The sequence below is a fragment of the Galeopterus variegatus genome, unplaced genomic scaffold (genome assembly GCF_000696425.1).
Source record: "Galeopterus variegatus unplaced genomic scaffold, G_variegatus-3.0.2 Scaffold6805, whole genome shotgun sequence".
Classification (NCBI taxonomy): domain Eukaryota; kingdom Metazoa; phylum Chordata; class Mammalia; order Dermoptera; family Cynocephalidae; genus Galeopterus; species Galeopterus variegatus.
The window spans coordinates 28,968-51,693 of NW_007732916.1; positions in this window are offsets into that span (position 1 = coordinate 28,968).

Here is a 22,726-nt window from a genome sequence, read left to right on the forward strand (position 1 = left end):
TTTTGGAATCAGCTTGTATATATCTACAGAGAATCTTGTTTGTGTATGTCCTTGTATATTCAAATCAGAGATAACATCAAAAGTTTACATTTGATACTCTTTTGAGTGTTAATCTTGGCCCCAGATCCAACACCTCATCTCCCTATTAGCCCCAGGTCACTTTCTTTGGCCACCCCATATGCAGTCAACAGGTGCTGTTAGTTCATTCTTCCTTTAACTGTCTTGCTTGAGTCCACCCTTCCTTGTCATTGTCAAGGACACTGCACATTTCAGCTCCTTATGATCTCACCCCTGCATGAGTGTAGTGAGCTCCTATTGTTCCCTGCTTACCCACACTGTCCTTCTGCATTTTGCTGAAATCTTTACTTGGCGCCCTTGCTAACTCCCCTTTGCCTACCAAACCAAGTCCAGACACTTTAGGTTGGCACTCAAGGTCCCTTCAGTCTGACTGCTCCTCACCATTACAGACCTGTCTCTTCTTCCACCTTCATGCCACATCCCTGGTCCCACTGGGAGGACTTGCCCTCTCCTGGGAAGACCCTGGCATTTCCTACTGGGTGCCCTTGCACTTGTCATTCCTTCTGTGCAGCATGCCCACCCCAGCTGTCCTCTGACTATTCACACCCTGCTGACTGGAATATTCAACCAATATCACTTATTGAGCATTCTACTAAAGATGTCCTAGCAGATGGAAATGCACTCTAAGCCTGCAGGACAGGATATGTACACAAATAAGCTGAAATGCTAGGTAGTTTATGTTAAATGCCAGATCATAAGGACTTAGGAATTCAGAGAAGGGAAGACAAATCCTTTGCTCTCAAATTGGAGAAGTTTACCTTGAAGGTCTAAGCCAAACTTCCTCTTGGAAGCAGACCTACTTCCCAACAGCCTAAAGAATGGGTGAGTATGTGTTAGAGGTGAACCGGACAAAGCATCTAGGAACCCCACCTCTAGTTTAGGAAGAGAGCTTAGTGAACTCCTTGGTGACTGGTAATACTTTTTATCTATATAATAGATGGTTCAATAAATCATTCTTTTTTTGATTAATCAGAGAAAAGAGACTACATCATCTCAGCATTCAGGAGGTCTGGGGTGGGGGAGGAAATACTAGGCATACCCCACACAGATTTTATGAAATTAAAGGGAAAGGAATAAAGGTACTCACTATCTGACTCTGGAGGAGAAGATGGCTAAAAGAATTTCAGGAATTAAAATCTAGCCCCATGATGGCCACTTATTGCTTGAGGAATTAAAAAGAGTGGAACGTAAAGAAACTGATGTATCTTCTTTATTTTTGTACTACCAACATCCAGACCCGCAGTCAGCACTTGGTAGGCAAATTTCGGCTCTCTGTTGAGTGGAAACTTATTGGTTTGATTTTGGAACCCAGAAACATGTACACACAAGGCATACTTGGAAGTCATATGATTACAGTGCTGCCACCTTATGGCAGTGTTGGTAAATTACAGGCTAAACTTCCATGTCGACCAAACTTCTTGAATGAAGAAGTGTCCCTTACAAAGACTGTGGTAGCATTTTCCTGCCAGTTTCTCCTCCTTCTCCCCAAGATCTCAGGTAGCAGGGCCCTCACTAATGCTTCTAAGATATGGCATTTCCAAACATCTCCTCCTAATGCACCGAGGCCTTCAAACCCACTTAAAATTCAAAATGGACCCTGTTGTGTGTTATCACTTTAAGCTTCTAGGGCCCTCTCCAAAATGGCTTCTATTCCAGGACCCAGAACAGGTGTTTTTAACTTGGGATCCAAGATGGGTATCAGGGAATACATGAACCTTTTGAAATTATTTGTCAAAATGCGTGAGCATATGCATATGAGCATCTTTTCTGAGGAGGAGATCCACATCCTTTGACCAGATTCTCAAAGAGACCTGTGACTTCAACAAGTTTACAAAATCCCTACTCTGGTGTGACACAAGCCAAAGTTGACTCTAAAAGAAAGACAGGGGTTTGTTGTTTAAATAAACGAGACAGAGAAACAGTGACTATATTATTGAACTCCTGAACATAATAAAAGATTAATCTCTCTTCCTTTTCTTTGCTTCCCTGCTCTTAACACCCCATCTCTCCCCAGACTCCTCTTCACCCCCACCATAGGATAAGGAGCAAATTTAAACTGCATTGGCAGATAAGTGACCATCTGTCCTTCCAAAGGTTTATGGAGGAAAGGAAGAATTTTATAGCCTCCTGGGGGAGATAGATTAATACAAATTAGCTCAAAGCAAAGGAATCAGGATATTCAAGAGAACACCATTAAAAAAAAAAAATCCCCTTATTTGTCTCCAGATCAGGTGCCTGAGCTCTGTATGGGAAGTTGATGAATGATCTAGTTATGTTTTCCATTTGGGGAAAGCACCTGCTTTTATCTCTGTGATTGCTTCTTTATTTGAAAACTCACAAACTTATCTGTTTTCCCTAATATAATTGCCTGGCCCCTCTCTGCAGCTCGCAATAATGTCAGCAAGACTATCTTTCCATTTCCTCTGGACTTTAATATTGTTTAAGCTAACTAATTGGACTCTATTTCATTTTGCTTTATTTTTCTTCACGAGACCTAGGGATCGGCTGTTTGGGTTTTACTTGTTTTGTTCCTTCACAAAGTTTCACTTCCAAAGTTCCCAGGGATATTAGTTGTTGCTCTTTCTCCCCCCTCTGTTCTTTCCTTATTAAACACTTCCCTTCCTCCTGTAGTGGGCCAGGCACAGCTCTAACTGAGGTAGGATTTACAGAGGTAGATAAGGCTCAGGTCTGTCCTCAGGGACAAACTGAGCTTCCGTAGTCAGAGCCTCCAGTGACAATTGTGCAGGTCGTTCACCACACAAGGGTGCCCACCTGAGGAGCAAGAGGTGCTGAAATCCAGCTGCCACTCTGCTTGCTGGCCATGCACCCTGGGGAAACCCTGTGCCCACCAGGAGGAAGAAGCACCTTTTCCTACTTGCAAAAAGGCACCATATGGGCAAGAAGCAGGTCCACGCCTAGTATATAGTTGTCATTTACTGGAATGAAGGAATATTAATATCCTGGAGTGTATTCAATTAGGAGTATAGAATAGTTCAGTTTTGTCCTAAATATTTAAGACCAACTTTGAGCCTCAGTTTCCTTCTCTGTGGATTCAAAGATCTGTCATGGTCCTTTCACTTCAGACACTCTAACACCATTACTCATAAAATTTAACTGACATGATTTCACTCATCCATCCATTCATCTACCCATTTAAAAATATGAGGTATCCAGGGGGAGAGGTGGGGTTAGGGTGTTATAAGAAAGACATGCCACTTGGTGAGACCGGTTCTAGCAAAACTACTCTTGTGACCTCTGAGGACACATTTCTGCCTTTGACAAAGATTCTTTCTCTCCCACCTGAGTCCAAGTATGTAGATCTCCCACTCTAGAGAGCAGCCATCATGTCAATATAGATACGATCAATACTGTCAGCATCTGTGGCCAACCATGCATCGCAGAGAGGCTGGAGAAGCCTTGACATAAAATATTACTGCAGCCACAAAGACTAATGGACTTGTCCCTCCCAGCCCCTGACTCTATGAGAATGGTGGGTGTTTATATAATCTAAGCACCAGCAGCCCAAATGGGAGGCAATTATAAACACTAGATCAAATTGAGCTTGGGCACATGGGGAGGGCATGAGTCACAGCCAGGGCATTAGAACAGGGACAGTGTAGGTGGAGAGCTGAAGCAGGAAGTGGGACACGGCTCTGCTGGGCAGTCATCCTTCTGGGGTCCCGGTTACTTGAGTACATAGGCCGGGGGTTTTTAGCTCCATTGGAGCCCCTTTCATTGGATTGATGTATTTTATCTTTTAAACCCAGCCCTCTGCCAAAAAGGATTTGCAATAGGTAGCAATAAGGACACCTCAAGGTAAACTTAAAATGAGTAGCGATCATCATTCATCCCTTCATTCTTTCTTTCATTCATTCGTCTACTTACTGAAATAACAATTCACTACTTCACCCCCAGCATGTGTTGGGTAGTCAGTTTGGTTCATATAGTCCCTGGTGTTCAGGAGTTTACAAGGGGATTGAAGATAAGGATGGATATTAAGAAACTGCAGGGAAACTAGGCTCCTTAGTTTAGGGACTCAGGGTGGGCTAAGAGTAAAAAAACCTGGTTTTAGTTCCTACTTCACTGCTTCTGACTTGTGTGACCTTGAGGACTCAATTGCAAAATGGGTAGTGGGACCAAGTCAGTGGATTTTCAGACGAGATCGGGCGCATTCAGGGTGGTATGGCCGTAGACAAGTCAGTGGATTTTAAACATCAGTGGGCATTAGAATTTTCTAGGGAACTTGTTAAAGATACAAACCACTGAAGTTTCCAGAGATTCTGCTTCAAAACATCTGCAGAATCCTAACCACTAAGCCACCAGGAAACCAGAGTCAGGGCTGGCTCAGGGGACTGCAGCTCATGGGGCTGCACACAGACCTGTGCCCAGATGGGCCCCTGCCTGGTCTAATGCTCTGCTGTTCTCATCTTGACATTCTTCGTAATTTTCTCTTTGAACTTGTGTTTGGCTTCGTGAGCACGGAATTCTGGTGGACCCGCAATGCATGGGAGGTAAGCGAGACAAGGTACAAAGCAAGTTCTAGGTAAGCGTGTCATGACTATGAGTAAGCAGGGCTGCAAACAGTCCGAGAGCCACGCCTCCCCTAGAACAGAACTTACTTCAAACACAGAGAGAAGGCAATGATGTTCTAAGAAACATGAATGACCAAGGAACTCTATCACATCCTTGTTCACTCGTGCCACCTCCCTGTATTAGCCAACGACTTACACTAAAAATCATGACAGGGACGGAAAGGGAAAGACAGGGTCATCCGTAGTTCCTTTCCCTTAAGTCCTTCCTTACTCGCCAATAATCCAAAGACAGAGGGTATCGAGAGGCAAAATAAAAAGTTTAGTGAGTTTTGTGCAGCACTTCCACAGTTCTGTAAGAAGTAAATACATATATGTATGAGCTACAAAATGAGAATTGCGTCGTGTCACAATTCTGAAATTCTGAAGCCAAGTCCATAACGACCTGGACAGGTCACAGTACTGCTCACCAAGATTCACTAATTGTGAGTCTGCATGTGAGATAAATGCTCTTATATCTGCATTTAAAACAGCCACCGGATAATGTAAAGAGCAAAATGGGTAGTGGGACCAAGTCAGTGGATTTTCAGACGAGATCGGGCGCATTCAGGGTGGTATGGCCGTAGACAAGTCAGTGGATTTTAAACATCAGTGGGCATTAGAATTTCGGCTCTGCTGGGCAGTCATCCTTCTGGGGTCCCGGTTACTTGAGTACATAGGCCGGGGGTTTTTAGCTCCATTGGAGCCCCTTTCATTGAATTGATGTATTTTATCTTTTGAACCCAGCCCTCTGCCAAAAAGGACTTGCAATAGATAGCAATAAAGACACCTAAAAGTAAACTTAAAATGAGTAGCGATCATCATTCATCCCTTCATTCTTTCTTTCATTCATTCGTCTACTTACTGAAATAACAATTCACTACTTCACCCCCAGCATGTGTTGGGTAGTCAGTTTGGTTCATATAGTCCCTGGTGTTCAGGAGTTTACAAGGGGATTGAAGATAAGGATGGATATTAAGAAACTGCAGGGAAACTAGGCTCCTTAGTTTAGGGACTCAGGGTGGGCTAAGAGTAAAAAAACCTGGTTTTAGTTCCTACTTCACTGCTTCTGACTTGTGTGACCTTGAGGACTCAATTGCAAAATGGGTAGTGGGACCAAGTCAGTGGATTTTCAGACGAGATCGGGCGCATTCAGGGTGGTATGGCCGTAGACAAGTCAGTGGATTTTAAACATCAGTGGGCATTAGAATTTTCTAGGGAACTTGTTAAAGATACAAACCACTGAAGTTTCCAGAGATTCTGCTTCAAAACATCTGCAGAATCCTAACCACTAAGCCACCAGGAAACCAGAGTCAGGGCTGGCTCAGGGGACTGCAGCTGACGGGGTTGCACACAGCCCTGTGCCCAGATGGGCCCCTGCCTGGTCTAATGCTCTGCTGTTCTCATCTTGACATTCTTCGTAATTTTCTCTTTGAACTTGTGTTTGGCTTCGTGAGCACGGAATTCTGGTGGACCCGCAATGCATGGGAGGTAAGTGAGACAAGGTACAAAGCAAGTTCTAGGTAAGCGTGTCATGACTATGAGTAAGCAGGGCTGCAAACAGTCCGAGAGCCACGCCTCCCCTAGAACAGAACTTGCTTCAAACACAGAGAGAAGGCAATGATGTTCTAAGAAACATGAATGACCAAGGAACTCTATCACATCCTTGTTCACTCGTGCCACCTCCCTGTATTAGCCAACGACTTACACTAAAAATCATGACAGGGACGGAAAGGGAAAGACAGGGTCATCCGTAGTTCCTTTCCCTTAAGTCCTTCCTTACTCGCCAATAATCCAAAGATAGAGGGTATTGAGGGGCAAAATAAAAAGTTTAGTAACTTTTGTGCAGCATTTCCATAGCTCTGTAAGAAATAAATACATACATGTACGAGCTACAAAATGACAACTGTGTGATTTCAGTGATTCTGCATATGAGATAAATGCTCTTATATCTGCATTTAAAACTGCCACTGGATAATGTAAAATGAAGAAGCCTTGAAAGAAAGGAAAGAGCTATATATTTTAACACCTTTAATGGCATATTTTCCCCTGCTTTTTGATCAAGGGACCCAAACTACTTTTTTACTGGACCCAGCAAATAATGTGCCTGAACTGGGATACCCCAGTTCCTGCAGGTGGGCCAAAAGACCTCCCTGTAGAAGGGTTTATTCTGGTGGACCCGCAATGCATGGGAGGTAAGCGAGACAAGGTACAAAGCAAGTTCTAGGTAAGCGTGTCATGACTATGAGTAAGCAGGGCTGCAAACAGTCCGAGAGCCACGCCTCCCCTAGAACAGAACTTACTTCAAACACAGAGAGAAGGCAATGATGTTCTAAGAAACATGAATGACCAAGGAACTCTATCACATCCTTGTTCACTCGTGCCACCTCCCTGTATTAGCCAACGACTTACACTAAAAATCATGACAGGGACGGAAAGGGAAAGACAGGGTCATCCGTAGTTCCTTTCCCTTAAGTCCTTCCTTACTCGCCAATAATCCAAAGACAGAGGGTATCGAGAGGCAAAATAAAAAGTTTAGTGAGTTTTGTGCAGCACTTCCACAGTTCTGTAAGAAGTAAATACATATATGTATGAGCTACAAAATGAGAATTGCGTCGTGTCACAATTCTGAAATTCTGAAGCCAAGTCCATAACGACCTGGACAGGTCACAGTACTGCTCACCAAGATTCACTAATTGTGAGTCTGCATGTGAGATAAATGCTCTTATATCTGCATTTAAAACAGCCACCGGATAATGTAAAGATGAGGAAGCCTCAGAAGAAAGGAAAGAGCTATATATTTTAATACCTTTAATGGCATACTTTCCCCTGCTTTTTGATCAAGGGACCCCAACTTTTTCACTGGACCCAGCAAATAATGTGCCTGAACTGGGATACCCCCAGTTCCTGCAGGTGGGCCAAAAGACCTCCCTGTAGAAGGGTTTCAGGATCATGTCTTCCTGGAGTTACAGTCACTGGCATTTGAAGCACTGATGTCTTGATTCTGTTTGTATTAATTTCTGTTCCACACTGGCAGCTTACCTCCTCTCTCCAATATGAGGTCTTTCTGCAGCAACAGCAGTGTGCCCACTGTCACAGACTTTCTGATAATTAAGAGCAAACTAGGTCTTATTAGATCTTGCCCCCCAACCTTGTAATTCATTCTCTCATTCTTAAATTATCTGCTCACTTTCTCTGCTACTGAGAGCTCTCCCTCTCGCTCTTCCCATACATTCTCCTGCAGAGCCATGCTTCTCTGCCTGTCCAGGTTGGTAAGGACTTGTGCTTCAGCTGCGAGGTTGTGCACCCATTTTCCAGGTGAGCTTTGATGGAATGCTGTGTCCAACTTCTTTTTGCTTCCAGCTTATGCCTACCTGACACCTCATCACTCAGTTTGGATTGGAAATGAACTCTACTGTTTTCAACCATTCTTAGTTTGTCCAAGAGTTAGCTGTTGTCTGTCTTCTCTAACGTTTTATCTTCTCTCCCTAGTCATCAGGTGTTTCAGTAGTTCAATGTAATTATACAGACTGAGAGTTTTATCCTCTTTGGGCTATAGAGCTTCTTTTAGGACTGTCTGAGATTTAAGATAAGATTTGATTACTGAGCTCAGTGATTCTTTCATTCCAATTGTTTCCTTCTCAAGTAGTAACAGTTCTATGCCAACTTAAGTCTGGAATTTTTTTCTTCTTGAACTTCAGTGTACAGGTATCCTTTTTACTTTACTTAAATTATGTTCATTAAGGAGTTTCCCCCTTCTGAAAGTTTTTATGAAATAACTAGGAAAAGTGTTTAATCTTTCCACAGAGTTCCAGCTTTCCAATGTCTTCTTTATATTGTGCTCTTTCTCAGCTCACCAAACAGCAACCACATCCTCTTGTGCATCTGAGTTATTTCTTCAAGTCATCTGATTGTATCCATAAACCCAGATACTTCCTCAGGGAGATGTTTATTTTAGCTCTTGGTTTCTTGAAAAGATATCTTTGCTGCTTTGATGTTTTGCTCTTAATTGGACGTTTTATTTTGGAAACTTCACACAGAAAAATGGAAAGATTAGTATAATGAACACCCTGTATACTGCTCACCAAGATTCACTAATTGTTAACATTTCACCATATTTTTTCTTTTTTTATGTTTGATATGTACCTTTTTTGCTGAATAATTTGGAAGCAAATCACAGATATTATGGCACTCTGCTCCCATATATTTCAGCATAAATCTAGAAATAAGGATATTTTCCTACATAACTATAACGTCATGCTCGTACCTTAGAAAATTAACAATAATTCCAAAATCTAAAATACAACCCCTCTTAAAATGTTTTTATTTTTCCCCAAAATGAGTCTGACAACTTTTAAATGACTTTCTTAAATTCTGCCAAGATCATTTTAAACTTCTATGCAATCTGTTATTCAATCACTTGATATCTTTCACTCTTTTTGGAAAAGAGTGTTCCCTCTTCCAAACTGGCAAATGCACCACTCCCAAGAAGGCAGTCAATGTTCCATACTCCCGGAGCATGTTATAAAAATGCAGCCAGGCCTCAGTTCCTCATGCAGAGTGGCCAGTAGCATCTCAGTACAACAATTTAGGAATTCTTAATCTCCCCTGCTGTCAGATATGGTTGCTTTTCTGCATTTATTTCTTGGCTTCATTCTGAGCCACTGACGTTTTCAAGCTCATGTACCCTCAAGTTCCCAAACTCTTCCAAAGCATTTAAATCCTCTTCAGGGATTTCTGTTCTAACAACGGACTTGATTTTACTACCAGGCAACGTTCCTTGTGTAATTCATTGTTATCTTCCATTCTGAGTGTCATCTGGGTTGAAGTTGGTCCTCCAATAGTTTCTTCAAAAAAGGCCAATAAGAACAACCTTTCCTAAATTCTTCCATGTTCAGAAAGGCTTGATTTTATATTTTTTAAAGATAAAAATCCAGGTATAAAAATTTTAGATGGCATTTTCTGTCCTCGAGGAATTTTTAGAATTTGTTCCACTGTCTTCAAGCATCGAATATTGATTTAGAGAAGCCTGAAGTGAACGAGTCACTTCTTTTGGTCTACTTGCCTGACTGCTCCAAAGGCTGTTTATCTCTGCAGTTTGATAATTTTGCTACAATATGCCTCAGTGACAAAAATTCTTGTTAGATTTTTCTGGAATTAGCTGTTCCTTTTCAATAGCTAGATTCAAGTCTTCCTCCGTTTCTGAAAAGTTTTGATGAATTGTATCTTTAAATATTTGTTCCATTACATGATTTCTGTTTTTTTCTTCAGGGACATCATTTATTTGTATATTGTCTTTCCTTGGCTTTCCTTTTCTTCACTTTTTTTTGGTAGTATTCTTCATTGAAGTGTACTTACATACAAAAAACTGCACATATTTAGGTACACAATTTGATAAACAACTTTTAATATATGCATACACCCATGAAACCATCATCCCAATCAAATACCGAACATTTTTATCACCCCAAAAACTTTCCATATGCCCTTTATAATCCCTCTTTCCCATTCCCATGCAGCACTGACCAGCTTTCTGTCATTTTAAATTAGTTTCCATTTTCTAAAATTTTATATAAATGGTATCCTATAGTATATTCTCTTTGTGTAGTCTGGCTTTTTTACTCAGTATAATTGTTATGAGATTCATCCATGTTGCTGCATGTATCAGAAATGGTGAGAGAAGACATCCTTGCCTTGTTCCTGATCTTAGGTGGGAATTTTTCCTCTAATCCTTCAGGTGGTTCTTGTCTCCACCACCCACTCCACTTTAGGTAGTTTCTTTATGTGTGCATGTAGCTCTCTTCTCTCTGTCATTCTTTCCTGAAAACTCTAGTCCCCTTAGACCTCACGGGTCTTCCAGCTCCTTCCACTGAACTGAGAGACCACAGGGCTCTGACTGGTTTTTCCCTCTTTGTGCCATGACCTAAAAACTCTCTCTGAGCAGTAACTTAGGGTAGTTGTAGGGTTCATCTGATTTATGTCCCATCTCTCAAACATCACTGAACATCACTGAATGATGTCCAATATTTTGAACATCATTGCTTCAAATATTCTTTTTCTTTTTTTTTTAAGGCAGAAAATAAATCCAGTCCCTGTAACTCCATTTTGTTCAGAAGCAGAAATCACCTTTATATAGACTTCTGATGAATAAACTTTGAATGAGGAGTGTTTTTCCTTGATCTGATACTTTTCGGAGTTTGTGCAGGAAGTTAGATTCCAAGCCAGCAGGAACTGTCCCTATGACCCGGGGATGTAAGTTCAAGTCTACTTCTCGTCACACAATGGACAAAGACAGCCAATGGTTTGGGACCCAAGTAAAGCTTCTCTTCTCTCCACTCTCACACTGGCAGTTTCCTGCAGACACGGTTAGCCTGTGTGATTCCTCATATTGCCCCTTCTCTTTCCTTCCTCAGGATCAACCCAGATCCAAGGTAGCTCCAGTTCCTGATCTGGGCTGCCAATTCTCACACTTACAAGCAAAGGATTTATGTCTCAAAACTTAAGGTGTGCCCTCACCTTGGACAAGTGTATTTTGCCAGCTGTATGGGATCTGCAACCTCTGCATCTCTCTTCTCTTCCCTCCCTTGCTTCTCATCTGTTTCTACATTTTTTGACACTCTTCAGCTATTTTGAGTTTCAACTTTCTCACAATTTTAACCAAGATAAAGCCTGAATTTCTGTTTCTTGTACTGCTTGTTGCTTTTAGGTGATTCCCAGGAAACATCCCTGTTGCTTTTAGGTGATTCCCAAGGAAGCATCAGCTTGAGGCCATCATCAACAAACTGGAAGTCAAGAACTATATAGTTGCTGCTGTTTTGAATGTATATTTTTTACATCTCTATGAAGCCTGACACAGTCTCTGATTCCCTAATAAGTGCTCAATAAATGCTTGAAGAATGACTACCAGACAAATCCAGCAATCCTTCCATAACCTCGGTCTACATATTTAGGAGGACCATTGCTTCCTCTCCATGTGGAATGTCCCAGAATACATGGACCATCTTTCCACCGTTGAGTCTGGAGCTCCCCCAAGCACTGATAAAACTGTTGAAAGTCTAAGAACATGAGGCCGTCTGAAGTCTGTCTTCCAAGAGTATGGCCTTTTGAGTTACACAAACTTGAATTTGAAATTTTGCTATACCATTTACTATGTCTTGTTGGACCTTGTATAGTTGGGATTCTCCAGAGAAACAGAATCAATAGAGGAAAAAATACATACATACATACATACATACATACATATATAGAGAGACGGGGGGGGGGAGAGAGAGAGAGAGAGAGAGAGAGAGAGAGGTCTTTTAAGGAATTGGCTCACACAATTGTGGGGTCTGGGCAAATCCAAAATCTGCTGGGCAAGCCAGCAGCCTGGAAATTCCAGCAGGAGTTGATGTTACAGTCTTAAGTTCCAAGGCAGTCTGAAGCAGAAGTACTTTTTCTCAAAAGGCTTTCAACCAGATGGATGATGCCCAACCACATTAGGGAGGGTAATCAGCTCTGCTCAAAGCCTGCTGATTTAAATGTGAATCATATCTATGAAACACCTTCACAACAACATCTAGACTGGTGTTTGACCAAATGAATGGACATCACAGCCTCACTGAGTTGACACATAAAATTGGCCATCACAGGCCCTGAGTCATTTATTCAATCTCACTAATCCTCAGCTTTCTCATATGTAAAAGGAGGCTATTATTCTACTTTCCTCAGAGGACTGTTGTGAAAATCAAATTGGATGAATATGTAAACCATCTGACATAGCATCTGGCAAATCATAGGCACTTAATAAATGAAAGCTATGCTTGTTTTGTCTAAAAGTTATTCCTGAGATGGTCTCTTGGAATCCAGTCCACTCTCTTCAACATACTCCATATCCCCTGTCTGTACTAAAAGGGCCAGAAGTTCAAAAATCTATATTCCTAGGCTCCCTTGCAGCTAGGGAGATTTAGGCTGGGATAAATTCAGGCGAGATTTGGAAGAAGGAAGTAAGCAGGACTGGGCAGATGTGATTGCAGCAGCCAGATGTTAAGTTCCAGTTATTGGTCACCAGTTTCATGGGTTCACACCATGGTCTGTGACAATAGCAGTAGCAACAGCAATTGCCTGAGCTCTGGCCTGCAGCTGTGGTGGTGTGACCTTGAGCCACTACCCTCAAGGCAACCCCGACATTGATTCCTTCTGTAAGCACCTAATTGCTTGTATTAAGTCTAATTGCTTTGGGCTTGAAATAGTCAGAGTGGCTTCTGCTTTCTGACCTGAGTCTTGACTGCTACAGAAGACTTCGTTGAAAGCGGCTTCATGATGCTCTCCTGTCTGCATCTACTGACCAGGTTCAGAAAGTTTCCCTGGGCCTTCCTCAGCAGGCCCTGTTAGAGAAAAGGCCCTGTGATCACAGCTGTCCTGATGAGCTAAAGAACAGAAAAGCATCAGCAACAGCCAGCCCAACACAGGACATTGTATTAACAGCTCTGGTGCTCTTGCTTTGGTTCAAAATCTCAGTGTAGGACAGTTTCATTAACTGGAATCTTTCAAGAACATGATGTTCTGCCTCTGGATAGTGCTCAGCCCGGGGCTGGCTGTGTACAGGGCCCAAACAGATTTTATTACACTGTAAAATTTATAGTTCTAAACACTTGGATGCATTTAAAGGAACATCTCCTTTTAAAAACGCCACGTTTCTCAAATGAGGACCACAAACTCTTCATCATGTGATAGCAAAAGTAGCCTATTATCATACTCTTCCACTCTCCACTGCAGTCCAGTTTCAGGAGGGTGAAAAGAAAAGGCAATTTATAAAACAACCCCTAGTACTGGTAGGTGAAAACCACAGAGTCAATTTATTGGGCTGATGGGTGCTGACTTCATAGTGAACCTAAAGCTGAGCCCAAAGTTGAGGATTACGAAAACAGGGAGAGACATGTGGGCCAGAAAACATGAAGACAGGATATGACAGCAGCAGACAGGAATGGCATATGGACAGAAAACACTTCCTTAGGATTTTAATAACAACAATGGCTTTTACCTTTATCAGGTGCTTACTGTGTACAAATCACATATAATCTTATTTAATCTTCACAACAGCCCTATGAGATAATATTACTAATCCCATTTTATTTATGAGAAAACTGAAGTTTGGAGGGATTAAGAGGCTTCCTCCAGGACCCTGGTGGAAGCCTGACTGAAATCTAGAGAGTGGGAGTTCAGAGCCGAGCTTATAAGCACTGTGCTATACTGTCAATTCTGAGATGCTCAGAGCTGTTATTCCAAAGAAGGGATGAAAACCAATTTGAAAAATAACAAGTTTTGAAAATTCAGGGTTAATCAAAGTGAAACAGGTTGGACATTTTGTCTGTTTTTGGCTGCAGGACTTCCCAAAGCCTTCAATATACTATTGTCCTTTTCAGTCTTCAAAAAGGGGAAAAATAATGTAGTGCTTCTCAAATATCTTTTAGCACCAAACACATTTCTTTCACAGCATCTCCAGGGTTTGATATCCCTCACAATGCATTTTAGGAAATCCCCACTCAGGCCAAACTATGGCTCATAGGTGTGGCTTGATTGAAGTGGGATGTTGATTTTGTATCCTGCAACTTTACTAAAATCATTTATCAACTTTTATTTTTATGTAGAAATTTTGGGCTGTTCTATATACAGGACCATGTCATCTGCAAACAGGGACAACTTGACTTCATCTTTTCCAAACTGGATGCCCTTTATTTCTTTGTCTCGCCTGATTGCTCTGGCTAGTACTTCCAGTACTATGTTGAATAGGAGTGGCAAGAGTGGGCATCCTTGTCTCATTCCCATTCTCAGGATGATATTGGCAGAGGGTTTCTCATTCCCATACCACTTGGGATGATATTGGCAGAGGAATTGTCATATACTGCTTTCATTATGTTGAGATTCTTTCTATACCTAATTTGCTGAGAGTCTTTATCATGAAGGGATGTTGAATTTTGTCAAATGCTTTTTCTGCATCTATTAAGATAATCATATGGTTTTTGTCCTTGATTTTGTTGATGTGATATCACATTTATGGATTTGCATATGTTGAACCATCCTTGAATCCCTGAGATGAATCCCACTTAATCATGGTGTATAATTTTTTTGATGTGTTGCTGTATTCTGTTTGCTAATATTTTGTTGAGGATTTTTGCATCTATGTTCATCAAGGATATTGGCCTGTAGTTTTCATTTTTGCTGAATCTTTGTCTGGTTTTGGTATCAGGGGGATACTGGCCTCATGGAATGAATTGAGGAGAATGGCCTCCATTCCAATTTTTTGGAATAGTTTGAAAAGAATTGGTATTAATTCTTCTTTAAATGTTTGGTAGAATTCAGCAGTAAAGCCATCTGGTCCTGGACTTTTCTTTGTTGGAAGACCTCTGATTACTGCTTCAATCTCTTTGCTTATTATTGGTCTGTTCAGGTTTTCTATTTCTTCTTGGTTCAGTCTTGGTAGCTTGTATGTGTCCAGAAATTTATTCATTTCCTCCAGGTTTTCAAATTTGTCATTATATAGTTGTTCATAATAGTCTGTAATGATTCTTTGTATTTCTATGTTATTGGTTGTTAAGTCTCCTTTTTCATCTCTAATTTTTATGATTTGGGTCTTCTCTCTTCTTTTTCAGTTAGTCTGGCTAATGGTTTTTCCATTTTATTTATTTTCTTGAAAACCCAACTTTTTGTTTGATTGATCTTTTGTATTGTTTTTTTGGGTTTCTTAGAGTTGATAAACAACTTTAGTAAAGTTGCAGAATAAAAAATCAACACAAAAAAATTGGTAGCATTTTTATACTCCAACAATGAATTAGCAGAAAAAGAAATCAAGTAAGCAAGCCCATTTACAATAGTCGTGCACACAAAATTACCTAGGAATCAACTTAACCAAGGAGGTGAAAGATCACTACAATGAAAACTACAAAATACTATTGAAAGAAATTAAAAAGGACACAAAAAGATGGAAAGACATTCCTTCCTCATGGATTGGAAGAACAACATTGTGAAAATGTCCATACTTCCCAAAGCAATCTACAGATTCAGTGCAATCCCCATTAAAATACCAAGGACATTCTTCACAGAAGGAGAAAAAACAACCCTAAAGTTCACACAGAACAACAAAAGACCCCAAATAGCCAAGGCAATATTGAGCAAAAACATAAAGCTGTAGGCATAACACTAACTGACTTCAAACTATACTACAAAGCTATAGTGACCAAAACAGCATGGCACTGGCCTAAAAACAGACACTCAGACTGATGGTACAGAATAGAAAATCCAGAAATCAAACCACAAACCTACAGCCAACTGATCTCTGACAAAGGCAACAAGAACATACACTGAGGAAAAGACTGCATCTTCAATAAATGGTGCTGGGAAAACTGGATAACCATATGTAGAAGAATGAAACTAGACTTGTACCTCTCACCATACACCAAAATCAACTCAAAATGGATTAAAGACTTAAATATAAGACCAGAAACTATAATGCTCCTAAAAGGAAATGTGGGAGAAACACTTTAGGAGGTAGGACTGGGCAAAGATTTTATGAATATGAGCCCCAAAGCACAGGAAACAAAAGGAAAAATAAACAAATTGGATTGTATCAAACTACAAAGCTTCTGCACAGCAAAAGAAACAAGTAACGGCAAAAAGACAACCCACAGAATGGGGGAAAATATTTGCAAACTATGCATCTGACAAAGGATTAATATCCAATATACAAGAAACTCGAACAACTTAAGAGTAAAAAAAATCAAATAACCCAATTAAAAAATGGGCAGAAGAACTGAATAGGCATTTCTCAAAGGAAAATATAAGAATGGCCAGCAGACACATGAAAAAATGCTCAACATCACTCAGCATCAGGGAAATGCAAATCAAAACCACATTAAGATACCATTTAACCCCAGTTAGACTGGCTATCATCAAAAAGACAGAGAACAAAAGTGCTGGCGAGTATGTGGAGAAAAGGGAGCTCTCCTACACTGTTGGTGGGACTGTAAATTGCTGTAACCATTATGGAAAACAGTATGGAGAGTCCTTAAACAACTTCAGATAGAACTTCCATACAATCCAGCAATTCCACTGCTGGGAATATACCCAAAAGAATGGAAATCATCATGTCAAAGAGATACCTGCACCCCATGTTTATCACGACTCTATTTACAACAGTCGAGAGTTGGAACCAACCTAAATGTCCATCGTTGGACAACTGGATAAGCAAAATGTCGTATAACATACAATGGAATATTACTCTGCCATAAAAAAGAATGAAATATTGCCATTCGCACAACATGGATGATCTCAGAGAAAATCATATTAAGTGAAATAAACCAGGCACAGAAAGAGAATTACTGTATGTTCTCACTTCCTAAGTGGGTGCTAAAATTATAAACATATAAATGAATGAAAGAAAGAGAGATACAACATTCCCAATAATTTATTGAACTTTCAAAAGGACAACTGAAGTTACTAAAATGTGGAGGGAGGGTGGAGGGAAGAATGGGTAAAGGGCCATGAATAGCAATGATAGTGTATATATTGAATATAATAATTATTCTGATGTGAGCATCACATATTGCACATGGGTGTTGATGTTCAACTCTGTGCCCCACAGATATCTACAATTAACTTTGTTGGAATAAAAAGAAAAAAAAAAAAGAAGTGGGGTGAATGTGTGGCCGAGATACGTTCGCTACTGTCTGCTGTCCTGCACCATGATTGTGGAGGAGAGCACGGTTACGTCTCGAAATTCTGGGCCACTGGTGACTCCAGTCCATCCTCTCCAGAAATCCTTAAGCAGGTGAGAAAACTGGCAGTAATGGAAGAGAAGGAGCAAGGAAACAGACTGACAGAGAGACAGCGCCACTGAGAGATGGCCAGGGAGGATGAAGAGTCTTTAGTTTTCACACAGGATTTAAGTAATTCTAATAACCTAAAAATGTATTCTACATCCAATCTCAGACAAAATACCAAACTGAAATGGAAAGATATGTGTGTCCATCTATGGACAGCTTTTCAATGCAGACGAGAATAAATACGTACACACAGTCAGTGAACAGACCACAAACTGGGAAGAGAAGTCTTGACACAAGTGGTCATCCTTTGGTGTGTTATGCCAAAGTGCTCATACTTTGTGTTTATTTTTATTTTCTATCCCTATTATAGAAACATCTGCTATTTTTACACTGCTGCAGACAGTGCTTGATTCATATATTTGCAGGACCTAGTGCAAAGTGAAAATGCAGGGTTCCTTGTTCACAAAGCAGGAAAAATGCCGTTACATGCATTAAAAATAGAGAGTTGTTTTCTTTCTTCTGTGGTCTCTCAGCTTGTCTTGGTGTTTTTTATTTTTTATTTAAAGCATAAAGAAGTAAGTAAAGACTAAGTAACTAAAAGAAAGATAAAGGTTTTAAATTATTAGCATGAATTTTGATGTTCTTCTTTTACTGTGCAATGCCAGTTTTAAATGCAGATTAAATCAAGAGCTGAGCCCTTCTGAGCACAGGACTCTGTTGACTGCACAGGTCCCACGCCTATGAAGCTGGCCCTGGCTACAGAACAAGAAACATGCCTTTTGTTTTACAATTTTCAAGCCGCTGATTTTATGCACTCCAGACCATACTATCAGGTGTCTGACATTTACAGTGTTTCTCCTGTGGGAAGTTATGGTACATTTTTGACCACCAGAATCCACCTTTGAAAGACTACAATGACCGCTTCGTTTGAGACAGAAAGAGGAGTCAGCAAGATAAATGTTTCCCTTGCACTTTGAAGCTGTAAATATCACTGCTCATTGTGAGGAAATGTTCGCAGGGCCAGGTTGATAAACCAATCAGGTGGTGCCCCAGCAGCCTCGGGTGAAGGCATTTCATAAACTTGTCTGAAACTTGCCTGGTAGCTTTGGGGCAGAATGGACTGCACCAGGTGAGCGGCTGAGAAATGGTTTCCTTGGAGGAGAATAAAACACCACTCTTCCACCTGGGAAGGGCAGGGGAATTGGACATCACGTGGGAGAGCCATTTCTTTCTAGAGGCTGCGCTGGGACAGACTTAAGTCTGCTTGTCTGCCTTTCCCTCCTGGTCTCAATCGCTCCCTGCTATGTGGGCTATGGTGCGAGATTGTTGATGCCTTATGCCTTACACAGAACTAATGTTCCCACCCTCTGGGGCCTCTTCCTGGCTCATCACTTAGGATCTTCACAACATCTTTATGGGACTTCTGTTATTAGCTTGATCAATAAACTGAGACTTCAAAGGATGGTGTGATTGAAAGAGGTCACCCAGCCAGAGTGGATTTTCCTGAGCCTGGCCTGGCTGGCTCCCAAGTGTGTCCTTGCCCTCAGTATTTCCCTGCCTCCGCATATCACCCTGAGCCCTTGCTTTCTGAGGACAGGTACTGGTTCAGCATCACAGAGTAGGCTGTGGATCTATCTGCTGGTCACACAGGAGTTAAGGATTTTACTTAATACCGAATGTGCACATACACACACATAAACTTAGTGGAAAGAGAAATCTTTAGAGTCTGAACACATCCTTTTGAATATCCTTCATGGTAGGAAATCTTTTCCTCTAAAAGTATATTTGATTTTTGGAAATGAATGAAAAACATATGGAGCCTGATAGTTTAGAGGAAGGTGAATTCATTTAGTGGATAAAGTGGTAAAGTGGGTAATCAGGAAGGGGAAGGAATGATAGAATGAAGGTATGCATGTATGTGCATATGTATGGACGCACGCACAGATGGATGTGTTTTCCTACCCAGAGCCAAGCATCTTGCTTGATACTGCTGTCTTAGCCCTTGTCTTGTCTAAGGTCATGCTATGAGGCGAATATTATCATCCCCATTTTCCAGAGGAGGAAACCAAGGAAAAAAGAGATAAAGTTATAATCCTCCAGTAGTTAGTGGCAGAACTGGAACTGGAATCTAATTTGCCCTTAAGGGAATGAGAACTTTTTTTGGTCATAAATAAAAAGAAATAAAAAAAGAAGAAATTCTTGGCTATGAAGCAGAGATGATTTTCTAATTTCTAATGGCTCCAAGGTCTGGTTCTGCAGATAATTCTAAACCAATGAGTCTGAATGTTTTGAGAAATGGCAGCATCATTATAATCAGGGTAAATTCCCAAGGAGACAACTATGATGGGAACAAATGCCTCACTTCGCTGCCTCTGCATTATTTTTAAGTCAGAGGATTTCTTACTCACACTTTGGATGCAGTTCTTTAGAACCCAGGATGTTGGCACTAGAATGAACCCTGGAGACCGTCTTCTTCAGCACCCTCATCCCAGGGAGGTGAGACTCAGCTCCAGAGATGAGGAGTAATTTGCTTGGGTTCAAATGGTGACTTTGTGCCAGAACTTTGACTAAAACCCAGGTGCTTGACAGTACAGTGGCTTCCCCAGCACACTGTGTCCTTCCCACTCTCCCCTCTCTCACTGACATAACATCTTCCTAAGAGTGAACATTTTTTGAGAACTTTCTGTCAGATACTTAAAGTGCATCATCTTGTTAAGCCTTGAGGGAAACTGTGGGTAAGGGATTATCATTCCCATATCACAGATAACAAAACCAAGGCCCAGAAAAAGTAAATAATTGAGCCGAGTTACAGACCTAGGAAATAGAGGCCCCAGGGTTTGAACCCAGGCCCGCCCACCTCCAGTCCCATGTGTGTAACAATACCCAACACTGTCTCCTTTTGTCCCAACTCCTTCTCCCTCTTCCTGTCTTGTCCCCATAGGAGCCAAGTCTACAGATTCCCAGAATAAAGCACATTCCATTTAAACCCCCCTCCTGCCAGCTAGTCACTTCCTGTCTTTTCGTGTTTATCAACACAAATAGCCTGTCTTCCTCGCACGTCTGTTTTGCTGGAGGCCTACCTTATTCCCTGGGAGCCCTGAGGAACAATGGCTTGTTGCCCAAGCCATCCGGGACCCCGCCCCCATCCGGGCCAGCTTCCTCAGCTTCCCCTCGCTCACATGTGCCCCCAGCAGAGATGACCAAGTGCGTCAATCACTTGTTTACTTGCTTTTCCTGCCTGGCCCCTGGGGTACTGTCGGCTGCTTCTTCCCTCTGGAGGTTCTCCTGAGGTGAGCTTTGATCTTCAGAGGGAAAGGGCAAGGGGAAGGTGATGACAGATGCTGAGAGTGGGTCAGCACCTGACTCATTCTATGAAAGAAAAAAAGGCCCTCTCTTAAAGAAACCAGTGAGGATGCTGGTGAGAGCTGTGCATCCCTACAGCATGGAGGACTTCCTTTTCTCTGGGGCAGAGTGGCAAAAGGAATGAAAATTCCACAACCCAGAATCAAATCCTCCCAAACTTCTCTATACTTAGCTAACAGTATAATTCACTGAACATTAAATCAACATATATACCTCCCACAAAAAGCCGGAGCTGCAGACCCCCATTGGAGGGAGATGTTTTTAGATGCATATCTTCCCTTGAACAAGGCTGCTTGTGGAGACAGCCCAGCTGCACTGTCTGATCTGTGAGCAGGCATGGGAACTTCTCTGGAATATTGCCCAAAATGTCACCCCATTAGAGAGTTACTTATTTGGGCTTCTGAAGACTTTATACTCCTCAAAATCCATATTACCATGAAAATGTACCACTGGGCAGGGACACACAAATATTGAAATAAATGTATAAGTCAGGGCCCTGGCAAGAAACAGAATCTACACTCAAAGGGGTTTAACTAAAGATAATTTAATAAGGGACTGTTTATAGGGGTGCGAAGGGGTGGGGGTTAAGAGAACCAGCAAGGGATGGTGAGGCAGGGAGCTAGAAGGGAAGAAATGCCCTTGACTTCTCTCCTCTCCTGCCCTCCAATCCCCTGTCAGTGCCTCCCATTGGCAGAACCCAGCTAAATATCAAAGAACAGAGGACCCTGGGTAATTCAGTCCATAGAAGCCAGATTGTGGGGCACAAAGCAAGGCAGAAAGGGCATAGAAAGGACCCACATAAGCAAAGGGAGAATACGCAGCCACACACCCTCTCTCTAAGAGGCTAGGGGATGGTTCTTAATTGCTTTTCTCTGCAGAGCTGTCCTACATGGACTTCATTACAATGGATTCTAACCACTGTGAAACCCATTAAGCTGGTCTAAAAATCTTCAGCATTGTGTTGCTGGCTGGGTATTTTATTTTTATTTCTCCTGTTGCCCCCTGATTAGGACTCTTAGAGAGGAAGAACCTTTGTACCCCTTTTCTTATTTCCCTCTCTTCAAGCCTCAGACAGTACATGTGAACATATGATCTCATTACTTCACAAGTTGCTTTGCTTTGGTGTCTCCTTGGTATATAAATTGTAACATTTAGTGTATCAAATGTATAGAATAGTATCTTAAATATATGTAAAGTTGAAAATATCGTACATGTAATACCTTCGTACTTTCCACAAAAGTTAAGAAATAGAGCATGAATCATACCTTATAAGTCCTCCAAATCCTCCTCTCTAAACAAAACCTCCAGCCTCCTCCCCAGAGATAACCACTATCTTGACTTTTGTGCTAATCATTATCTTGATTTCCTTTATAGTTTTACCACCTAGGCATACATTCCAAATGATGTATGCTGATTGCATAGAAGCACAAATCCAGCTGAGAATGAAAAGGCAATGTTGAGTTTTCTGAAAAAGGTGCCCAGGAGAGAGAGAAGCTGAGCAGAGTCTCCGGGTAATCTGATTTCAGCTTCCTTACGAGTTCAAAAGAGCCCCAATCTGGGGAAATAGGTGGACAAGATCGTGAGTGTGTCTTGGGAAACAAAAGTCTCGCCAGAGTTGGGCATCTCGTAGGGTTGTAGTGTGAGCCACGTGCTGGGTGTCCAGAAGGAATATGGTCCAGAGTATGGATCCATATGCTCTGGATTTTCTGCTTCACAGCCTACTTTCAGCTTCTGAAGGAGATCAAAGCAGAGCACTTCTGTGAGGTAAAATGAGATCCTCAGCTGATCTCTAGATCTCTAAAGCTGATCTTTAGAACTCTAAAGCAGGCCAAAGCAGAAAAAGTAGCAACCTCATCAGAAATGATTAAGGCAAGTCAAATACAGATAGTCTCTGCCAGATACACCCAGGAATTCTGTCCC